The 22,228-nt window shown below is 34.2% G+C and overlaps 1 pseudogene; it reads left to right on the forward strand.

The window, feature by feature from the left end:
• The first annotated feature begins 19,130 nt into the window (after nucleotides 1-19,130).
• LOC137390450 (uncharacterized) lies at nucleotides 19,131-20,394 on the forward strand (annotated as a pseudogene).
• The last annotated feature ends 1,834 nt before the right edge of the window (nucleotides 20,395-22,228 follow it).

Here is a 22,228-nt window from a genome sequence, read left to right on the forward strand (position 1 = left end):
TGAACGATTGCATATCATCCTCTGATAAAAATGATGAGCCTTTTGGTCCGCTATGATGGTCGAAAAATTCTGTAGAAGTTGTTCGCGCCATATGGCGGGAATTGTAAGCCGCATGATTAGATTATGTGAATAATCTACCACACAACAGAGTAAGGCATGGCGAATCTTTTGATACCAAATAACTGTAATGTGAATTTTGTTGCAAGTCAACCTTTAATAAAAACACAAAGATACCCATTAGCAGTTGCCTTGAAACAACTGTTTACTTGATCTGACGATTGTTAAGAAAATAAAGTCTCACATGGTTTGGGTTGTCAATAAAGAAAAACTGATGATTTTATTATTCGCAAGCTGCGACCACCTATAAAGTTAACCATCAAGTTTGTAAAGGTTTCGGGCTGATTTCTGTGTTGTGAATGTTAATCATTAATATGGAGTTCTCTCTATATGGAGTTATTTTTTGATTCACAACTTATTTACATCTTTTAATAATATCAAAACTAATAAAAAACAAAAATCAAGATAATCATAGCAACTGATTTGTGAATGTAATATACAAGGTGACCAAATATCTCCATATTTTATGGTGAATATTTAGACTCAACTAGGCAAGATACACCTTGTCAGGGAAATCAACTGACGTCGTCTTTAAATTTGACACGTTCGTCTGGGGGGTTTTAGGCTTAATACTATTTCAGTGTTACATGTTTGCTCGGATAAAGACTTTTTATGAACTCCCAGCCTACTTATAAGCAGTGCTGCCAAGCTGTATTCATTCGAATGGCTTGTTACGTGGAGAACCACAAAAACATAAAAAAGTATACACAGCAGGTATTAGTTAAAAATGCTTGATACAAGATTTATAGTTCATGTAACATAAAAGAACGCTTTTTAGCAAACCCTGTGCTCTAGGCATCTACTATTCTCCTCAAAAATTAACAAATTTCTTTGACGCAAGCGTTAATATAGTTGAACAATCAAACAACAAAAAGTTTTGTGACCTGTACAAATTACAAATACAATACAACAAAATTAATGCGCAACATGAAAAAAGCAACTGCACACCTAAACCAAATACAAAACAATGATTTCCTTACAATTAGTAATGGAAGAGAGCAAATTCCATCCAGCAATCTATAAACAACGGCAAAGGCTACACTTCTCCAAAATATAATTCACTTATACGCAGTCTTTTGAAGATTAAAGGCTTTGTCTCTGCTGACGTTCATTGCTTCTTCGCTGGTTTCTTAATCTGTCACTTTGATTTTATAATCTGTCTGCCATTAGCTATCTTAATGTACTTTATCCTTTACTTTAAGCCCTCTTGTTGAAGCTCATTATCCCTTGGATAGTACATGAGATTACTAACACATGGATAGAAAGTTTGATTGGGAATAAAAATATCTTGCATCAATGACAAACAACAACATAAATCAACTATGGCTGTGTTAGATGCATCCTTGAACAATTACAACGCTAGATATTTTTAGGTTTGATGAGCAGTTTACTTTCAATGATTAGTAACACTGTCTCATCATCGTAACTATCTGCCTCTGAAGGATATACTCTACAATCTACATGGACTCTTCATATAGCTGATATTTACTATTAATGTTATACATTGAACAGACTGAGTACAGAGTAGAAAGAGTCAAAAGCTAAACAAGCTTTTTAGGTAAAAAATAAATCATATAGATAATAAAAGATTCAGTATCGAACAAATTTTATCCTTTCAAGTCTGTCTAAAAATTATAAATTACGTATTAGTTTTAGAATCATGTGACCTGGAATAACACAATTAAAATAATTAAAATTCTATAAAAAGTGAAATAAATAAAAATTGTTAATAGTTAGATGTATTCCTGCCGGCTGATAACAAAATTGAGCTGTGGATGATGAGGTGTACAGTGACTGTAGTTCAACAAAATTCTCCTATAAATAGTTTCTTGAGTTGAACATTTAGAGCAGTCTGAGCTGCTCACTGTACTACTGTTATCAGTCAAACAGTTGGGGCAACATCCTGCTCTCCATCTTTGGTTATTATTTTGACTCGTGTTGCCTTTATTTTCCTGATTCCCTGCGCTCATTCTAGCCCAATCTCCGTTTTGAATTGTTGTTGTTTGGGGTGAGTTGGGGTAAGCCGCTATCTGTGGATATTGTCTTAGTTGGTGATTCGCGGACAAGACAAAAGTTTCATGAGGGTGTAAAGATGCGGCTGTTGGTGATGTAATTGAAATCGGTGGAGCATATATATGGTGTAGTTGTCTTCTCAGGTCATCATTACGACCTCGGATTTGCATCTCTTGATCAACCTACATAAAGAAAATGTGCCATGAATACATAAAAAACCGTGACGGAATTAGGACCCCTGCTGGCTCTATATCTTTAGTAGTCATACAGTTTACGCTAGATGCAATCAAAGAACCTAATAGAAACAAAGGATGCTGCCAGATTGTGACTCTCTGTTGTTCATTATTGCATTCTCTTCACTAATTGAGTTTAATAGGAAACTTAGGACATTCCGATATATTGTTCATCCAGGGTCAAGTTGTCATGATACCCACCATGTATGTTGAAATATATTATCATTGGCTGCCAATTACTCCTGCCAGCAGGGAATACACATACGGCATAGCTTATGAGGCTTCAGTTTGTTTATAGGACATATTTGTTCAGCCTTACTTCACAGATCATCTGGATTTTGTTAAGCTGTAAACTAGATAAATTATAGATGCTCGTAAAATAAAATTGGAGGACCACATTTCCTACGCCAAGTAGTTACTAGCAATCTGTCTACTAACCACTTCATTACATATTGTTATTACCAAAGCTAAGTGATCCAAAAATGGCTTTTATTCCCTTCTACATTTTAGGAGAATCTTCACACTTCCAAGAAAGTTCTCTGCACGGAGAGACAAGAATAAAAAACATCATACTCACAGGCCTCGAAAATACCCTAGAAACCTTTTAGCTAATTTGTTTGCTTTTGCATTGGCAATTAGGGCAGGTACTGTTCAGTAGCTCTTGGGCACTCGGATATTCATGTAACAAATAGTTAAAAGAACAATTAACGTAATTCATATTTTGTTCGCTTACCATTCCATTGGCTATCTCGGCGTAGACATGCCTTTCTTGGGCTGGAAGAGTGTGCAAATAGCCATCATTATTAGAGGGATGCATATTAGCATATTTCCTAGAACATAGTCGGTTACAGCCAGGTTTGTTTGTTTATCTCCTAAGTGATAGGGATGCCTAAAGCTCTTGCTGCGAAGAATAAGAGCAACACCCATCGCTGCCACCATAGAACTTCATTAAGCTTTCGCTGTTGAAATGCTTTCCTCACTGATAACTAATATCAATTGTAGCATTCAGAAACCAATTTATAATCTTATGTAACAGCGCATGAGATGACAAGGCGTAGAAATGTGCAATCAGTTTTTAACATTACAACTAATCTAAATAAAACCACTTTTGTGTCAAGTGCACTTACGCACCATTATTGGGAAATTGCAGTTTATTCATGCTAGTTTGAACGTGTTATGTAACAGGCCCTACACTATGCTTGTAATCACTGAACGTGGATGCTGTCTGTCTACAGACGGCTTAATCTGTCTCGCTGCCAATGTTCCTTTTCAATGACTATAATTTATGTCTCGTATCAGTGTCTGTTAATTATGGCATTTTTGTAACCAGACTAGACTCAGCTATTTAACTTCAACTTGGCTCAAATTTCTAACACAGTAAATGGAAAGAAATGTATGGTATACTTTGCTATTGTAAATTGTAGCTTCGTGCATTTTACAGTTTTATAGCGCTGAAAAATAATAGTATTAATGTAGCATTGTATAATGCAATATTTTGACATTATTTGTTAAATAATACATTATAAATATTAAATTAAGCACAGCCATTTTGTTAAAAATATATTTAATTCAGCTAAAATAACTTGCAACAAACAAGTAGGAAGAGCTGGTAGGTAAGGGTCCTGTTGGGACATGTTCATTTAATACAATTTGTTAACACCTCTCTTGTTAATAAATATAAAAAAAGAATACTTCAAAGGTTAACCCAAATGGGCAGTTTTGTCTATTCACGCTATATACATAACCAAACGACGGATCAACATCATAGTTGTTTTTTCGAGTCGTTGCCAAGTTTTCATATACACTTTTGCCAATTTCACAAAAACTAATGATTCAAATTACTTGAAATATGGTGATGCCATACGGAAGATTCTGCTTAACATTACGGTATCAACAAACTGTTTCTGTTGAATATGATCTAAAGCCTAATCCTCACCCCACCATGAAGAGCCGGCGGTGTGCCTGCGGTCATCAGCAGTACCCGAGTAGGCTGTATGTTTTTAGCTTCTGGTTCTGTATCGAAGGTGATAACGTAAGGAAGAAATTTTCTGCTTTGAAACAATGGTATCTTTTATGCATGGAGTTAAAATATAAAGTATTAATTTATTTATCCCAAAGAAAAAGTCAGTGTATTGCCAAACCCTTGTGGAAAGTTTACGCGCAATGCAATATGGGTGCATGGGCCACCTGTGCACGGTTTTCACTACCGGCAAAATCCTGCAACCTAAGCAGGGGCCCATAGAAAAACTTAACTCGCTGAGCTTTGTTGGCTGCCACCGCCGGCAAATACTTTACCGCTGGCTCAGGTCAGCCTACTGGCTTTCAGCAACCACCGGCAGCCATCGGTTGCATTACCACCACTCCTTACGGTGGGTTGAGAACCAGGCTTAACACAGCTTTGCAACAGGATGTCATACTTGTCCTTGGTAGCAACTATCAGTTTCACGACGTTGTAAAGTGCACATGTCAAAAAGTAAGTAAAGCATTCAGTGCTCTAGAGTGTATATCAACAAAACTAAATAATAGATAAATTTTGTAATCACAAATGATTTTAAAGCTTTAATATGGCATAGAAAACATTTCAAACACATGATATTGTTATTATATTTGCCGATGTGTCAAGGGAGATGATTCCTTAACCATGTTAAATACCAAGTTTACACATCATATAAAGGCCCATCATATATCATGGGTGCATGTATGATTCATGTTAGATAAACTTAAAACAGTCAAATAAGTCTGCTTAGAATTAAAAGTTTGTAGAACTTCTACTAGTAAACAACCAAAGCTTGTAGTTTAATGCTGATTTATACAACTAAAGGTGAATCCGTCCCTAAGAATGCGTTACCTAGTCACCAACTTTCCCGACTCCCACAACTGCCAGAACTACTACAGATGTTAGAGACTTTTCTGCTCTCAATGTCCCTGTCCAGAAAATGAGGCATTCAATCATCTAACACTGCAGTGCGACACTAGCGCTAGTGAGTGAAAATGTCCAGAAAATGCTCATGAAATGACTGTCATTATAGATACCTCTACATCAAAGCGTTTACCTACTCTTTCAACAACAACGAAGACCATGGCAGAAAAAATTATACCGGCTCGAAGTTCGACTCTGCCATATCGAGCGGATGATCAAAACAGTTCTAATGCAATCGTTATAATAGTTGTGGTCATAGCGCTCACAGTTATGATACTTCTCGCACCGATTGCTGGATTCTGTTTATGACAGTGAGGAGTCTTCTCTCTCAAGTTAGTCTCCTCACTTTTAGTTGTATAAATCAACATTAAATCTTGATTTATACAACTAAAGGCTGTATAATTCAACATAGGGTCTTGATTTGTACAACTAAAGGTTGTATAGATAAACATTAAAGGTTGATTTATACAAGTAAAAGTTCTACAAATCAACATTTAATCTTGCTCAGAAAGCTTATTTTAAAAGAAATCCTCTCATACAAGCTCTGTTTCAGTGACTTACTTGAGAGGGAAAACTCCTTGCTGCCATAAACAAAATTCAAGGATCACTGCAAGAAGCATTGCAACTGTGAGCGCTATGATCACAACTATTATAACAATTCCATTAGGAATGTTTTGATCATTTGCTCAATATGGCATATTCGAACTTGGAGCCGGTATAATTTTTTCTGGTATGGTCTTCATTATTGTTAAAAGAGTAGGTAGACTCTGTGATGTAGAGGTATCTATAATGACAGTCGTTTCAGGAGTATTTGCCGGATATTTGCACTCGCTAGCGCTGGCGCCACACTGCAGTGTTAGATGATTGAATGTTTCATTTTCTGGACACGAACATCGAGAGCAGAAAAGTCCTAGATATCTGTAGTAGGCCTGGCAGTTGCGAGAGTGGGTAAAGTTGGTGACCGGGTAACGCATTCATAGGGGGATGGATTCACCGCAGGCTGCAAACATATGCAATGGTACATCATTAAAATATGGTCTGTCAGCTAGTGTCAAGTCCAAGCATCTGCTAACTGTATGAGCGGCTGCTGCCACAGCTTTCTATTCTAGTCATCTGCCTTCGATAGATTTTATGTTTCTCATCAGACAAACAACAGCATTAAATATAGCAATGGCCAAGATTGCATATCGTTTCTCAAGCCCTGTGGTTATAGTAATTATTTCTACATATGTCCGACTGCGCGAGAGATAGGAAATGACTTTTTCAAAAAATCAACCCAAGCAATAGTTTCAAAGTTGTCCAGTTAATAGAGCAAATACATTTCTACAACTTGATTATATACAACATATATTACTTCAAATATTGCAAACTCTTTTTTGTACTGTTCTCGTGTTTACAAGCTTCGCCTTACAAAACTATAGATATGAAATTATGTTACCCCAATGAAAAACAAACAAGTTTATCAATCATGCACTGAGTATATTCAGTCACAAACAGATATTCTCAAGTCTAAGTAGAGTATTTAGGTACCCATAGACAAAAGCAGTTACGTATGAAGATTACCATGTCTAGGTATTTGACCAGACTAGAATTTGCATGAAACTCCAATTTGCTGGTATTGCAGAAATACTGGTTAACTAATCTAAATGCAGCAATGCGATACACTCATAAATATCGTGACCACCAAGTGCTTGCTCATACGTGGTCCAACCACAAAGGAAAATTGTACGGCTGCAGAAAACGTTTCAAAATGTTCATGTATTAATTCGCTTGTGAAGGATAAGCCAACTTTCACTCAGTCTCTTTTATTGCTAGCAAGCATAGTATTAGGTCTGTATTTCAGCCTACTTTTTTGGATATTACGAAATGAAGAGATTGTGTTGGCTGGCTTGTTCTTGTCCTCTTAACTATCGCTGAACCTATGAAAAGAAGAGCTTGTATAGCTGGCTTCTTTTTTTCTTTGTAACTTTTTCTCAACCTACGAATATGCGAGTTTGTTAATGCTAGCTCCTTCCTCTTCATTTTCTCAATCTTCACCGCTAAGGACTACAACATTTCTTCTAAGCGCCTGGTCCCCTCATCTAATTGGCCTTCTACATGTTCTGCAAACAATCTGTATGTCTCATTCACATATAAGAGGGTGTTTCCATGTCTTTCTTCCATCCTTCTCCCCAATGTTTTGATGACATCTAGCTCTTCATCTTCCAATTCACTCAGTGTGATCACGCTTTTTGCGTCATTTTTGTGCCTTTTTCAGCTCTTTGCTGATTATGGTCTGCCATCCCTTCTGATTTTGTCTTCCTGAACCACTAACACTTTTCCTTCCAATTATTTCTTCAGCTCCTAACACAAGAATTTTAGGGTGTTTTGACCTCACCCTTATAGGTTTGGCATAAAATATTGTGTTATCAAAACTTTTAGGTCAAATTTCAAACAAGATAATATATTTTCGTAGTGAAAATTGTGCATGTCGAAATGACGTGTAAAAGACTTGCTCTTTGTAGCTAAGAGTACTTCTTTTATATAAAAACTATGATGACATGACTTACGTCAAAACATAAACATTCCAAGACACAACTTAGTACATGTGACGCACAACATTTGCCAAAAATATACATTTTATATTTTAGTCACCAAGTGATACAACTAAACTTCACAGACAGATGTATCATAACATTGGTTTCGAAAGAAAACTTTGAAAGCAGACTCAGGTTTAGATTGTTCATTTTGACCGATCTCATAGTATTGCATGCCAGCAATGATTGTCTATTCAACTAAACCTGTAAACATTGCATAACTTGTGTAAATGCAGTGATTTCTTGGAAATGTTATGGCAATGTCGCTATAACAAGATAATGGTTCTCAATTGAATGCATAGTGTCTGCATTTGCGCAGACTGACAATCAATTCAACAAGAATGAGTCATCCAGATGAAATTGTTCTCCTTCTTTAGCATATCTTCATAGCTGGCATATTATTAGTTTGCACCGTCAACTTGTCTCTTTTGTTGATCAATTTTATTGGTTTTCTAGACAATGACTGCGGCAATGTCTAGAATAATTGAATGAGGAATGACACATGTTCAACGTCTATTTACAGTGATTTGCTCATTTCTTTATAGACAGCAAAGTCTATTCCGCAAAGTAAAACTAATAAAACATATTTTATACGTCTACAAAAAGGAAAACAAAACCATGCTTTACTATAAAAAAACAGCACCTATCTGTTTCTCGTCTATCCGCATCCAGGGGTCAAATCTAGGATAAAAAATAGGTTTCAGTGATACTCAGCTTGTGAAATTTAGATATGAAAATCAACACTGTACCATCTGCACCAATCGATTAAATTGAAATATTTATTAACCATTTATTAACACAATGATCTAAAATGTCATGAATGTTGTCTATATAATAGATGTAGCGCTATACGTACATCCTTTTTATTCCAAGTGCAGCCAAATATATGACCATTCAAATAGAATTTGAAAAGTTTCCCTTAATGGACACTTTACGTAATGTAGAAATTTTTCGGTAATGCATAGCAAAAATTTGCATAAATTTGTAGTTTAACTGTAATTTACGTTTACGGAGGTATATGTTATAAAAGAGTCTACTGCATACGTTATACAGTAACTTATATATATTTATCTGTGTTAATTCTTCTGTATTCATAATGATCTCTGTACAATTATAGTAAGCCCTTATGTTTGTTAAATTCGTGCAAAAGACAGACCTAATTATGATCAGTATCATGTGGTCAAACCAGAGAGTAAAATAAGTAGAGAGTAGATAGAAACAACCAAGCATAGACAAAAAGAACAGTTAGGCACAACTCGGCATTGCCATAAAAAGTAGTTAATCATAACTGAGCATAGACATAGAATGGAGTTAGTAACAACTAAGCATAGACATACAGACTAGTTAGTAAAGACCACTCATAGACATACAGTGTAATGAGTAAAAAACTACGCACATAATTTCAATGAATGACATGGAATAAAAAATGATAACCCAGGCAGCTGTACTGTCATTTATACAAACTTTTATTATCTCATGAACTGTGAATATTATTTACAATTATATTACTATTATGTTATAAACTGATATAAGGTAAGCGAGCATTGAGCAGTGTCATAAGTTTGTGAGAGTACAGTTGGCTACTAATACAAACATTGCTTTGCAAGAATAGCTTGCAAAGAGTACACAACTTCAAAGTATATTTAATAAGTTTTAATCAAGTCTGGTCTTAGTCAAAATATTTTTGTTTATTCGTTTGCTCATGTTTCCTATCTAAAACTTGATTCATTCCATATAGGAAATTGACTCAAAGAGGCAAGTAGCCCCAATTCCAGTTAGCACAGGAGAGGTAAATCTAGAAAGAGAAACTGATTCTGACAATACTTATGAAGAACTGGAGAAAATAATAGATGGTGAGGTGAATAACATAACTCGCACGGATGTTCACACCTACATGTATATCTCCTTTTTTGTTGTTTGGTGGTAATTGATTTGGAAAACTCATAATACTATCCTGAGAAAAGAAGATGTGAATATGCCAGATGAGCTGCGTATTCACAGGCTGCATAGTGTGTAGGCACACTTTAAATTTTTAAAGGGACAATATTCATGCTACTGTCTAATTAAAATAAACAAGACACATTCTATCGATACTACCCCAGTTCCTTTCATTATTCGCATGTGTAAAGAGGTGATGTTATGTCATATACTTTTAACATGAATTGTCTGCTATGCAATCTTTCAAGTTTACATGAAGTTTTTGTCAAAGTTTGTAGCAGGCTGAACAGCGAATAACTCAGAATTTCTAATAAGTTAATTTATGTTTACCTTAACTTAAAAAAATTTCTGTCTACAAGATCAGCAATATCCTTATGTGCAGTGAGATAGCGCAATATGACTTCTCACAAAATGCGTGAATTAGAGGTAGTAAAATGTTCATTTGCTAAACTGAACATTATAAATTTATATGATTATACTCATATAAAATAATATAATATGATACTTTTTTATAAAACTTGTAATATAAAGTTCAGAATTTACTCATTCAATATGCGCTACATTATTATTATTATAGCAACACTGATAATACTATTTGTTATAGTGTTTCAACATCTGTCATAATATATGTAATACAATTTAATACAACATAATATAATTTGGTGCAATGTAACACATGTAGGGCCTACATTATACTATAATATATTATAAACTGATGTAATTCAATATAAACCCTATGATGATCTTTACTATAATCTTTCTCATAATATCTACTGTAACATTTACTGTAATATTTACCATAATCTTTGCCATAATCATAACCGTAATCTTTGTCGTAATCTCTACCTCAATTCTTGGCGTTAACTTTACTGTAATATGTACCGTATTTTTTAATCTCCACCATAATTTTTACCGTTATATTAACCAAATTATTTACCATATTCTCTATCGTAATCTTTACCGTAATCTCTACCGCAATCTTTGCCGCCATCTTTACTATCAATAAAGGTGCAGTTGTTTGTTTGAAGTTACATGTATGACTGTCTTCAAAAAAGATTGCATCATGTGGTATTTGAACTCCCAACTATCAGGAAGGCTGCCCATCACGCTACCTTTTTCTCAATTAACAACTCATTATTGTTGCAAGATAATTGCATAAATACACATGACACATCGAACTGCCAGAGTATTAGTATAGCATAATATGATATGTTATAGGACAATTTGATACAATTTTATATGTATAAAAGTATACTACAATATAGCGCAAGACAACATACTTTACTTTGTATGGTTTGTTATAAGCTGTTTTAACACTGCATAATACCAAACAAGTGGATATAGCATATTGGAACAATACATAACGTAATAAAGTTTATATATACAATATATTAATCTCAGTTTTTGTCTGTCTGTTGTTTGTGTGTCCAGTTATAGCGTTAAAGTTATAGAAATGAAAATTCTGTTTTACTCTCCATTTGACCTTGGAACCTCCAGATTTTCAGACAGATGTGCTTACCATTAGGTTAGGTGGCTACATTGCTATACAATGGAATAATTGTGACTAAACTAATTGCATCAGTTGCACTCTGTATTCTTGAAGCCCTTGAGAAAACGCTCTTGGTTAATACTAGCATGCTTGGAGATCACAATTGGTTGCATGAGAGATCATTATGTGTAGCTGTGCTCTTAATAAGTAAGTTGATTTACAAACTTATAAGCTAATTATAGTCAACTTGAGTTACTCTTAAGTTACTCAAGTTCATTGGGTAATTATTTTATTACCAGTGCATTGCCAAGCATTCATCTAGTAAAATATAATACTGAAGAATATGAAATACGTGTATTTTTTACCGTAATCTTGGAGAGAAACCTGATCTCCTAAACGATATTCTTATCCTTATATGACCAAAAATATAAAAATTGTTTATTATTGCATTGGTCAGGTCTTATGTAACCCAGAATCCTTTATTGGAACCATAAAAATACTTGGAGAGACAAAAAGGAAACTGATGTAGATGTCAAGGACAAAGCTCGAGCGTCTGAGCGTGAAAAACAAAAGAAAACACAAAGCGATACGCAGAGACATTTTCCAGAAAATAAAGCTCATCTGAAGATGAATGAAAAAGAAGATTATGACACCTGCTCAGTGTCAAATCTGGTTGATGACAATTCATTAGAGCGGTTCTACTGAAACTTTTTATTTCTGTTCATTTTTGACGTCACAAAAGTAACAGTTCAGGTTCATTTTAGATTGATTAGTTCTACCTGCATGAGCTGGAATATGCTACACAGCAGAACACTTGTCTGTTTGTCGTAGAAGTGAATAATTAGGATCAAGAAAGGCAACACTGTTGTAGCAGACATTGATAGTCATAGAGGAGGCTTGAAATATTGTTTGGATTTTGGATTTGTAAATTGCAATGAAAAAGGGTAAAAGTCCCATGTAATTATATTAACCATAACTGTGAGATATTACATCATATTTTGTAAATACTGCTAACGTGTGACAGTAGTAAACAACCTTAAATATAAAGATTCAAACACGGCATTGCCAAGGTCAAGAAGTGCAAGTATTGAGTTTCAACGCAATACCTTAATACTAACTATATTCTGAAATGACTCGGCATGAGTGCAAGCTTTGAGGTTAGTTAGTAAATCGGGTAGAGTGCTGTGAACAGTCATAAATTGTCAAAAGCAAGTTGGTTGTCCGTATACTGCGAGCGATAGTCTACCATAAAAGGTTATGCAAGTGTCATAGATTGGAAAATTAGGCTCAAGACATAAATATAAAACAGATGTAAAGTACTTGTGTATAAGTTTAGTGATAACGTGGTAACGTAATTCCTTCAAGCTTTAATATTTGCCGTAGGGCTAGTATAACTAACTTATGAACTAAGTTAGTTCTGTAAGTCAGTAGTACTAATATTTAGAGTAAGTTAGTTCTATAACTAAGTAGTACTATAATATAAAGTAAGGTAGTTCAATAAGTCAGTAGTACTAATACATGGAGTAAGTTAGTTTTAAAAGTCAGTAGTACTGATATACCGCGTATGTTAGTTTGATATCGCTTGCCAAGCCAATTCTCATCAAGTTTTACATGGTCATAGAGTCGTCATGTAACATTTTGTGACAACATTTTTGTGGTGATTATGTTATATGACATACAACAATGCAAACAAATGCTAAAGAGGCTCTCTGTCACAGGCCATGTAGTCATCCATATATGTCTGGCTTTGACTACAATATTACTGAAGCAAATATTCTCTATTGGCATGAATTGGCTGATTTAAAAAAAGTGACTGAGTCAAGGTTTATCTAGTGGATTTTAAATTAGTCTTAAACCAAAAAACAACACAATAAATAATTTCCTTAAAGAGTTGATATCGCTAATTATAATATTATCATTAATCAAACAAAATGCAAAATTGCTACAGATATCTAAGGGCCTTTAAAAATTTCAATTTTGCACAGCTATTTCATGCAACATCTTCCATAGATTTTGGACTATTTTAATCTCTAGGAATATTATTAGTTCTTGTAATCATTAAGGGCTTTTTCTCGTAAAAATACTTGATGTACTTTCTATTGTTACATCATTATTTAGTGACTAAATGTTGTGCTTTTCAAGGCATGATATTCTCCTGCATGTCGATGCTTTTCAAAAGTGTCTGCTGCCTATTACACCAGTGTCAGCTTTTTGGCAATCAGTGCTTTTGTTTTCGAAATCGAGCAGTTTGTGATAGACTGTGATGGCACCGCTAGAGATAACAAACAGGGGTAACTAGGTTATATAGCTGTTATTTAGATACGATCAGAAAATGAAGTGCAGAACACTTTCATAAATTATCTGGTGAATCAGGCCATAATATTTATAACACAACCATTTCCACCACACCAGCTGTCATGTCTTTTATTTTCCGCTAGACCAGTTCTTTCACAAGCGTTTCTACTATTAAAGTTGCTGATATTTCTATTATCTGTATTACAGGCATTCATAAAATAACAAGATTGGCTGATGGCTGTCTAGGGCTGTTATTGAAACTTCTTTCAAAAACTATTAATCATTATTCGCCAAAGTTTTTCTGCTATCTTTTTATACCAAACGGAATAACAGAATTATGCAGCTGGTTAGGGATGCACAACGATTCAGGGCCTACAGAAGAGCAGACTATGTAACAACAAATATTCTCTGATGCTACAGATGATTTCCAAGTGACCAGTGATCACTCCTGACTCTAGGGACTTGGATTTAACCATTTTTCAATGGAGTCGTTTAAGTATAATAATGATACAAAACACATATAAACCTATTTAAATATGTTACCAAGTCTTTGAAAATTGTCGACAGTATCCTAAAACTTACCCATCTGATCGGATTATACACAAATAAACAGATTAATTCTGCCTGAAATCGTTTTTAAAACTTGACAAGCCTTAATTTTATCAAAATTAAAACCGGCAAACGAAACGCTGGGCAACAAAGAATAGAACAATTAAGTCATGCGCATTTCACACAAAAAACGTACGTCTATAGCATTTTTGTCGAATTGCCAAAGATTTCTAATATTTTTCCGTTTTTAATATCTTGCAAAAATATTTAATCATAAGAATAATTATTCGATTTTATTTGTCCAAAAAGTTTCTGTAATAAACGTAAACCGTTTGAGGCATAGACCAATTTAGTCTATCAGCTTATGTTTTTTCCTTATTACCGAAGGTTTCATTAAATTATTTAAAGCGTTAGCCAAAATTCTTTACACCTTATGTACAAGCTAGGGCCAAACTATAACGCCCCTTTATGACGATAGCATTTTTTTATTTTGCTCTAGTTTGCAGAAAACTTCCAGACGTGTGAACGCTCAAACTTGCTTTCTGCTAGATCGCTATCAAAACCATTCTACATTCAACACAAACAACTTTCAAACTGTGTATATTACACAGCAGCTCACCATTTTATTTCTAATATTGCATTTCAGCGATATAATAAACATATTTCCTTATTGCTGTTGTTAAACTACATACATTACAGTAGGTTAGGTCTACAGATTTAATTAATATTCATTTTATTGTTGTAAAACATAGGTTTGAGATAGTACTAGATTAGGTGTAAACTTTTTACAACCTTTTGTTTTGCATAATAGACTTTTTTGAATTTAATTTCAAAACAACTTGACAATTACCATGGACATACAACTTTCCAGAACACCATGTCGTGGCCGAAGCATTGGCCGTCCACATGCCTCTCAATTATTACAGCTCAGTAGGAGGACAAATAGAAGGTCCTCACAGCAACCAGCAACATCAAATGCTAATGTTCAACAACACGCTACTCAAATTAATAACAACAACTCATCTGATTCAGAGAATTCTTCAGTAGATGTTGTAGGCGATGTAAATGACATGGACTTGGCAGCCCCTTTGTTTCCAGATGATGATCATGATTTTATGGACATCATTGACCATGGAAATATTGCACAAAACATTATTGCTCCTCCTAATGCTGCCCCCTTCATCACATTCCTCATTTTCAATCTTTAGATTGTCCTGATTTTCAGAACTGCGTAACATCTTTCTAGGCAGATTGGATAACAACATATCACAGCTCACGCGTACAGGATGTAATGAGAAATATTTTATTACATACAATGCTCAAATACATCTATGTCATACGTGTCAACAAGCTCCTCTGTCAAATTCCTAGATTACTAGAATTTCCTTTTTGAAGTCGTGCTCCCTCAAATTTATTTTATATCATCTCGAACAAGTCTCATTTACACTATACTCTGTCAATTCCTGCTGACAACTACTTATCACTTATCGCTTATTCCATTATCAGGTCATGGGCTGCATGACAGGAGAATTTCTAGTGTTTATAAACATGCAAAACTAAACCTTGTTTAAAACAGAAATTTGTATAAAACTAAAGCAAGTCAAAAAAATTTCATTAAATAATGTTTGCTATCTACGATCTTCTCTAAATAATTCTAAAAACATGCAAAAGTGAAAATATATGGTGGCACTAATGACCATGCAATTAATGAAGTATTGAGTGTTACTAAAGTTTTATCACTCTCAAGTACTTCACAGCCATCAAGTATAAATTAATGATACACGTTGAACTCAGTTAAAACTATTGATCTGCAGCAGACATCATTTAGGTCTATCTTAAGGTATATTTTTGTCATTATTTGTTGTGCCAATATTATAGAAAAAACTTATCTAACACACAATGCAGATTAAAAAGTGCTTGAAAAAAGAGTCTTCAACAGAAGTTTAAAAGAGGTTGGTGTAGGTTGGAAGCACTGACATTCTGTGATCCACATTAAATCTGTTTCAATAGAATGGAGTGTTTACATACCAAACTTTAACTTTTTATCTTAATGAATACTGCAGATGATCTAGAATAGACAGCTGTCAGAACTGATTGAATGCACTTGCTAGTAAAATTGATAAATCAGTAAAACTGGTATTGTGAAATATTTTAACTAGATGATGCTGTTAAAACAAATTATTTGACCTAATTTTTCACAAATGGAAGCTGATGCTTTACCAAAGTATAAAAGCAGCTATACATCAATATCAGTCGCCAAAGGAAGCTGCTGCCTAAGGCAAGTACATACACATACGACTAGTTCTTGATTCCACTTAGAGTAGATTTTGGAAATTAATAATGCATACACACAGATTTTTAGAATAAAATTATCATTTCATATTAAAGATATTCAAAATTATCTAAACATATTTAGTGCTGATACAAATGGAGAAACATCAAATAAGATTCTTAATAACAAAACAATGAAAACCAAACAGGCTTACTCAGCATATAGTTGTACATTATGATGGCATTGTAATTCATCATTAACATTTATAGATTTACGTGTTCAGGTTACTTTAAAAATTTGACTTATTCAGTTAAACAATTTTAAAATTATACATATTGTATGTAATAAAAATATTGTTGGTTAAAAGCATGAGAGGGAGATTTCGTAATAAATTAGCATATAAGAACTTGCTTGTCCGGTATGCCTTATTATTATTATGTTACTATATGTTTATTAAATTTTCATATATAATATGGTGAGCAGTGAATGCAGCGATTTGAGTAAAATTAATTATTTGAGGTAGATGATCTGTAAGTTTTGTATGCTAATTTTAGATTTCATAATGGAAAAAGGCTATGTAGTCAAGCAACCGAAGTGTAATGATGTCATTCAGGTACTGACTGCTGTTACAGCAATATCTGCTCTGATTGTCTCTGTCTACTCTCAAATAAGTTACCAGTGGATACAAAAGGATGTTGATCGTTTAACAAGTGGACTAGATCAGTTAAAAAGAAATGGAATGCAGGTAAAAAGTTATCAAATATGTACAGTAGATTAACTACAATTGATCTTATTAATAGTCAATTTAACAGTATTATATTCTGAGCTGGTATGAGTAGGATTGTGCAGCAAAGCTTAATTACATTTCACTTTTGTCACGTGAGAAGTTGTTTTCATTAGAAAAATATTTTTTTCAACATACTTAAATGTCTCAAAGTGCAGGTACATATAAATGACTAAATACTTGCAACTCTATATAACATACAGTATTATAATGATATATGTTCAAAGTATGTTGTGTATACTAGGGACAGTAGACATAAAACATGCACTGGTACCCAGCATGGATTCTTCTTTAGCATAAATATTGGTTTTATAGAGAAAAAAATCAGGAAATGATGTCGCCTCATATGATAAAAAATTTATCAAAAGATAAATGAACTTGTGCTGTTCACTTATTGGAGAAGAAGCAGTTTGAGACGCAGAAGTTTATAGGATTGTGATATTTGAAAACTTTATATCTAGGTGTCAATGATGTCTCCAACTGAAATTATCAGAAGAAGATGAGGGAGTTAGTGATGGCATACTGTTGTCAAATGTGATCCACTGAGAGCTGAGCTTAGGGCTGAGCTAAGCTGAGCTGGGCTGTGCTCAGTCAGGCAGAATTACCGTACCGAGTTAAGACCAAGCTGAGCCGAGCCATGCCGGGTCCAACCAGGTAGAACGGAGGCGGAGCTTACTAGCTATATAAGCTCGAACATTTGTGTAGAAGAGCAGAGCTGTTCTGGGCCTGTCCATTGCCTGTTACTTGAGCATTCTTGTACAACTTATGAACTCAGCAGAAAGTATATGTATAAACTCATGCACCTAGTCTTGTACTAGTGGAGGAAAATGAAGGTCACACAAAACCTTTACAGTACTAAGTCAATTATCACCAGGTAACTTAGCCAAAATGTACCAATCACTATAGCAACATTTTTAGCAGATATTTGGTATTCAGCTTTTAAATTAAAGCAATAGACTCAATAACGTAGTTGTTAATTTGCTATTTTCCTACAAAAGGAAATACAGGACACAACGATTTTTAACAGCGGATTAGTTCAGATCCTCAACTCTACGCTAGATATATGTTTTTTTCAATTTAAATACTGTTATTGTCATGGTATCATGATGAAAAGAAAGTTGTTTTCTCAATGCACTACTAACCTAAAGAGACAACTCTCAATTGATTGATACAAATAATGGATATGCGCATTAAAGGAATTATTAAATGACCTCGATATATCATAAACTGACACTACTTCGGGCCTGTGAGCTGGACAAATTTGGTATACTATTTATGTGCTCAAAATATTAGATGGATATAAAAGATTAAACTGTAGTTTAACTCAAGTTGAATTGTAAAGCTTAAACAAAAATATAAACTTCACTACTAAGATCAGGGTCGGTCAGGAGAGCAAAACTCCTCAATACAAATAAAATTAAAAGTAGTGAGAAGTAAACGTATCAAATAAACAAAGATTTGCTATTGATTAAGACTTGATGATGTCATGACAGGTGTAATCAGAGCTAGATAAACAATGGTTATTAGAGGCATAAATGTTGATGATATCAGTGGAATTGCTTAGAAACGTTGTTGCATGGCCATGGATAATGAAAATATTTTGGACAGGCAGAAAAAAGTCTTTGGAAACTTTAAATTATATCCTCTTCTTATCACAGTTCTGGTATGTTCTGTATTGCTTAAAGGCTCCCTAGACACTCCTTAAATAAAAAATTTTCATTTTCAATTTTTATTGAAATTAATAAAACTATTATTTTGAAAGCAACAGGAAGTTTGCACATGGTAGATCTAATAGGTGATCTATGATGAAAGACTAAAAACTTCTTTACTTCTTATTTTGTACAAACCATCTAAGTGCTACCCGGGAAAATATGAGACTTAGATCTGTGATAAGGACGAATTGAGAGCTATAAAAACTTTTATAAAAGTTGGAAACTCTGTAACATGGAACTTGATCATTTTGTAGATCACATACAACCAGCTTGTGGAGAAGGAAGTTCATACATTAGATGGGGCAGGAAATCATGTGGTAACTCTTCACAGCTCCTCTACACAGGTTGGTTACAAAATATATCTACTACCTTCTAATTCCTTGCAACTAACTTTATCAAGCAGATAAGATGACTGGTCATTCATTTAAAATATAATGATTTTGCAGAATCGTTAGAATACATTGTTTGTGATTCTTACCAGTGATTTCAAGTGCGGATTAAAAATACATTTACTTAAATTTCATGATTTCTTAATGTATCCTACAAGACTAGCAGCATGGCAATACTATGGCCATGGAGGATAAAAATCTGTCTGTACATGTCTACCTTCAGAGCCGGAGTATAACTCATGTTTAGCTAGCAGCACGGGTAATTACATATATGGAGCAGAGTACCAAACCGACTCGAATATATTTCCTAGTCGTATGCATGACCAGAATGTATATTGTTCCAGATACTACCTTCCTAGCAGGTCTACAACTATTATGATACCTGCTAAAAAAACTTGCCCATCATCTTGGAATAAGGTGAAGTACCATATATCATCCGAAATCAGTCTTTTTGCATATACGCTGATTTTGGAAGAGACAAGTTCAAAACAACAATTTCATCCTATAAAATTGGTTGGTTCCTGAGTCCAATTACATATTACATATAAACTGTAACATGTGCATTAGCAAAAAAGTTAATAATTTGCTAGTTTCATACACAAGTTAGAATAGTGTCATACCATATCTTCGGAGCAAGTTTCTCAGATGCTCAGTTTGACACAAGATGTTTTTAAGCTTGAATGCTTTCATCATCATGGTACTATGATTAAAATGATGTTGTTTTATCAATTTTATTACAGACATAATAGATAACTCCTAATTAAATGATGAGATGCCGACGAGAAAAAATAGATCAATATTTGCATTAGGATAAATAAGCAAATTTAATTTGGTTAGTAAATATGGAAATGTGAGTGATTATTAAATATAAAAACTGAGCTTACTTTGGTTTAGGAGTACGAAGGATATCTGATGTCAGGACACTACAATCAAAAAAGAGCATATAACTATGTCTGTATGGACAAAGCACCAGAAGCCTTAACTGGATCACATGCCAACACAGATGGAGCACTGTTCTACTTTGTTCAAGGAAGCTGTAACCACCTTGGATACTGCCCACCTTACATTCAGGATGCAGAGTTAGCTTGTGTTGTTTGCTTTAAATAGCATACTTCTTGTATACTGAGTTTATGAGTTAACTAATAGGGGCAGAGCAACTTTATTAATTTAACATTTTCTTAAAGGTTGACTTGCAACAAAATGCACATTACAGTTATTTGGTATTAAAAGATCCACCATGTCTTACTCTGTTGTGTTGTAGCTGCCAAATATGTGGAAATGGGATTACAAGCTCTTAGAAGCTCAAAAACGAACAGTTAATCGCAACCACACGAGACCACACATAATGATAGACACTAAGACATTATAATGTAAAAGTGGGTAATTGACGAACACCTAATGCTTCTGCACGGCAAAGCTTCTGTGTGAAAGCATTGATGAAGTAGGCACATGCAACTTTTTTGTCTTCTGTAGTTACTTCCACCCTGTACATTTGGACTCAGAAGCAAGTCTTGGCAAACCAATCAGATATAGTACTGTGGATTGGAAGAGCAAATGGGCTTTTGGAATGAAAATAGCCATATTTAATGACTGCATGCCACAGTTTAAATTGAGATGCTACAACAGTGTTAAGTTGCTTGCAGTATGTATTAGTCCTTGTAGAATATGAGAAAGGCGAGAGTTTTGGATGGGTATGTGTATATGTATGTTTGACTGACTAAACTGCAACTGAACTCAAGACAGTAACAGCTATACAGGATAATGACATGATAATAGTCTATAGCTATACAGGACAATGACAGGATAATGACTTTAGCTGCAGTATTGGCCCCACAAACATGTACATTTACAGTATATGTATATGAGCAACCTGCATTGTGGTAATCCATAGTCATATTTTACAAAATGTTTTCCACAAGGTACCACATGGAAAATGAAGTTAACATGAACTAAAACAGGAGATGAATTTATAAACTAGAAATTCCCCTGTCATACAGCCCACGACCAAAGAGATATTGGAAAAAAAGAAAGGGTACTGATGGTTGAGAAATGCAATATTAGCAGTCAAATGGCACTGCAGTGCAATAGGATAACTGCAATGGTAGCTGTAATGTACTGGGTGTGGGTGTTATTATATACAACAAATAGCAATAATGAAAAGAAAAGATTATATGTTTATATCTCTCCCCCTGCACTAGGAGAAATGCAATATTGGCCAATATTAGAAGTAAAATGCACTGATATTATTAGAATAACCAATATTATTAATATAGTAATAATATAAAACGAATACACAATTTTGTTTACATTTAAAAACATCATAGTTTTTATAATCTTATAAGTGTAATCTCATAATCCTAAAATCTCATAAGAATTGTTAGAAAAAATATCATCGTCATTTCTTTTACTTACACTGCTTTGTACATCAGTTAGAATACCGAAGTACTCAAGAGTCTAAAATGTCAGTTACTTTAAAATCGGCAAAAATGAAACGATTTCCGTACTCTTATGTTAATTACAGAAACTTTCGACAATGCTATAGACTTGTAAAATATGCACGTTATTTTTTCGTAAAATGCCCATGACTTTATCGTTCTATTCTCTGTCGCTCGGCGTTTCAATTTCCGGTCTTAACTTTTATTAAACCAAGCTTTTCAAGCGATTTGTGGCAATTTTCGTCCAAATTAATCTGTCTATTTGTGTATAATCCCATCAGATGGGTTAGTTTTAGGAATTTGCGGTAACCTTTCAAAGGCTTGGTAACATAATTATTTAAATAGGTTTATATGCGTTTTGTATCATTATTATACTTAAACGACTTTATTGAAAAATAGTTAAATTGGTTGATAGGATTTCGTTGCAAGGGTTTGGTGACGACCGTCAACGGATAATTTTTTGGGAGTTGTGTGCACATGTGCATTTATCATCAATCTCCCAATCA

This window comes from Watersipora subatra, chromosome 3 (genome assembly GCF_963576615.1).
Source record: "Watersipora subatra chromosome 3, tzWatSuba1.1, whole genome shotgun sequence".
NCBI lineage: Eukaryota > Metazoa > Bryozoa > Gymnolaemata > Cheilostomatida > Watersiporidae > Watersipora > Watersipora subatra.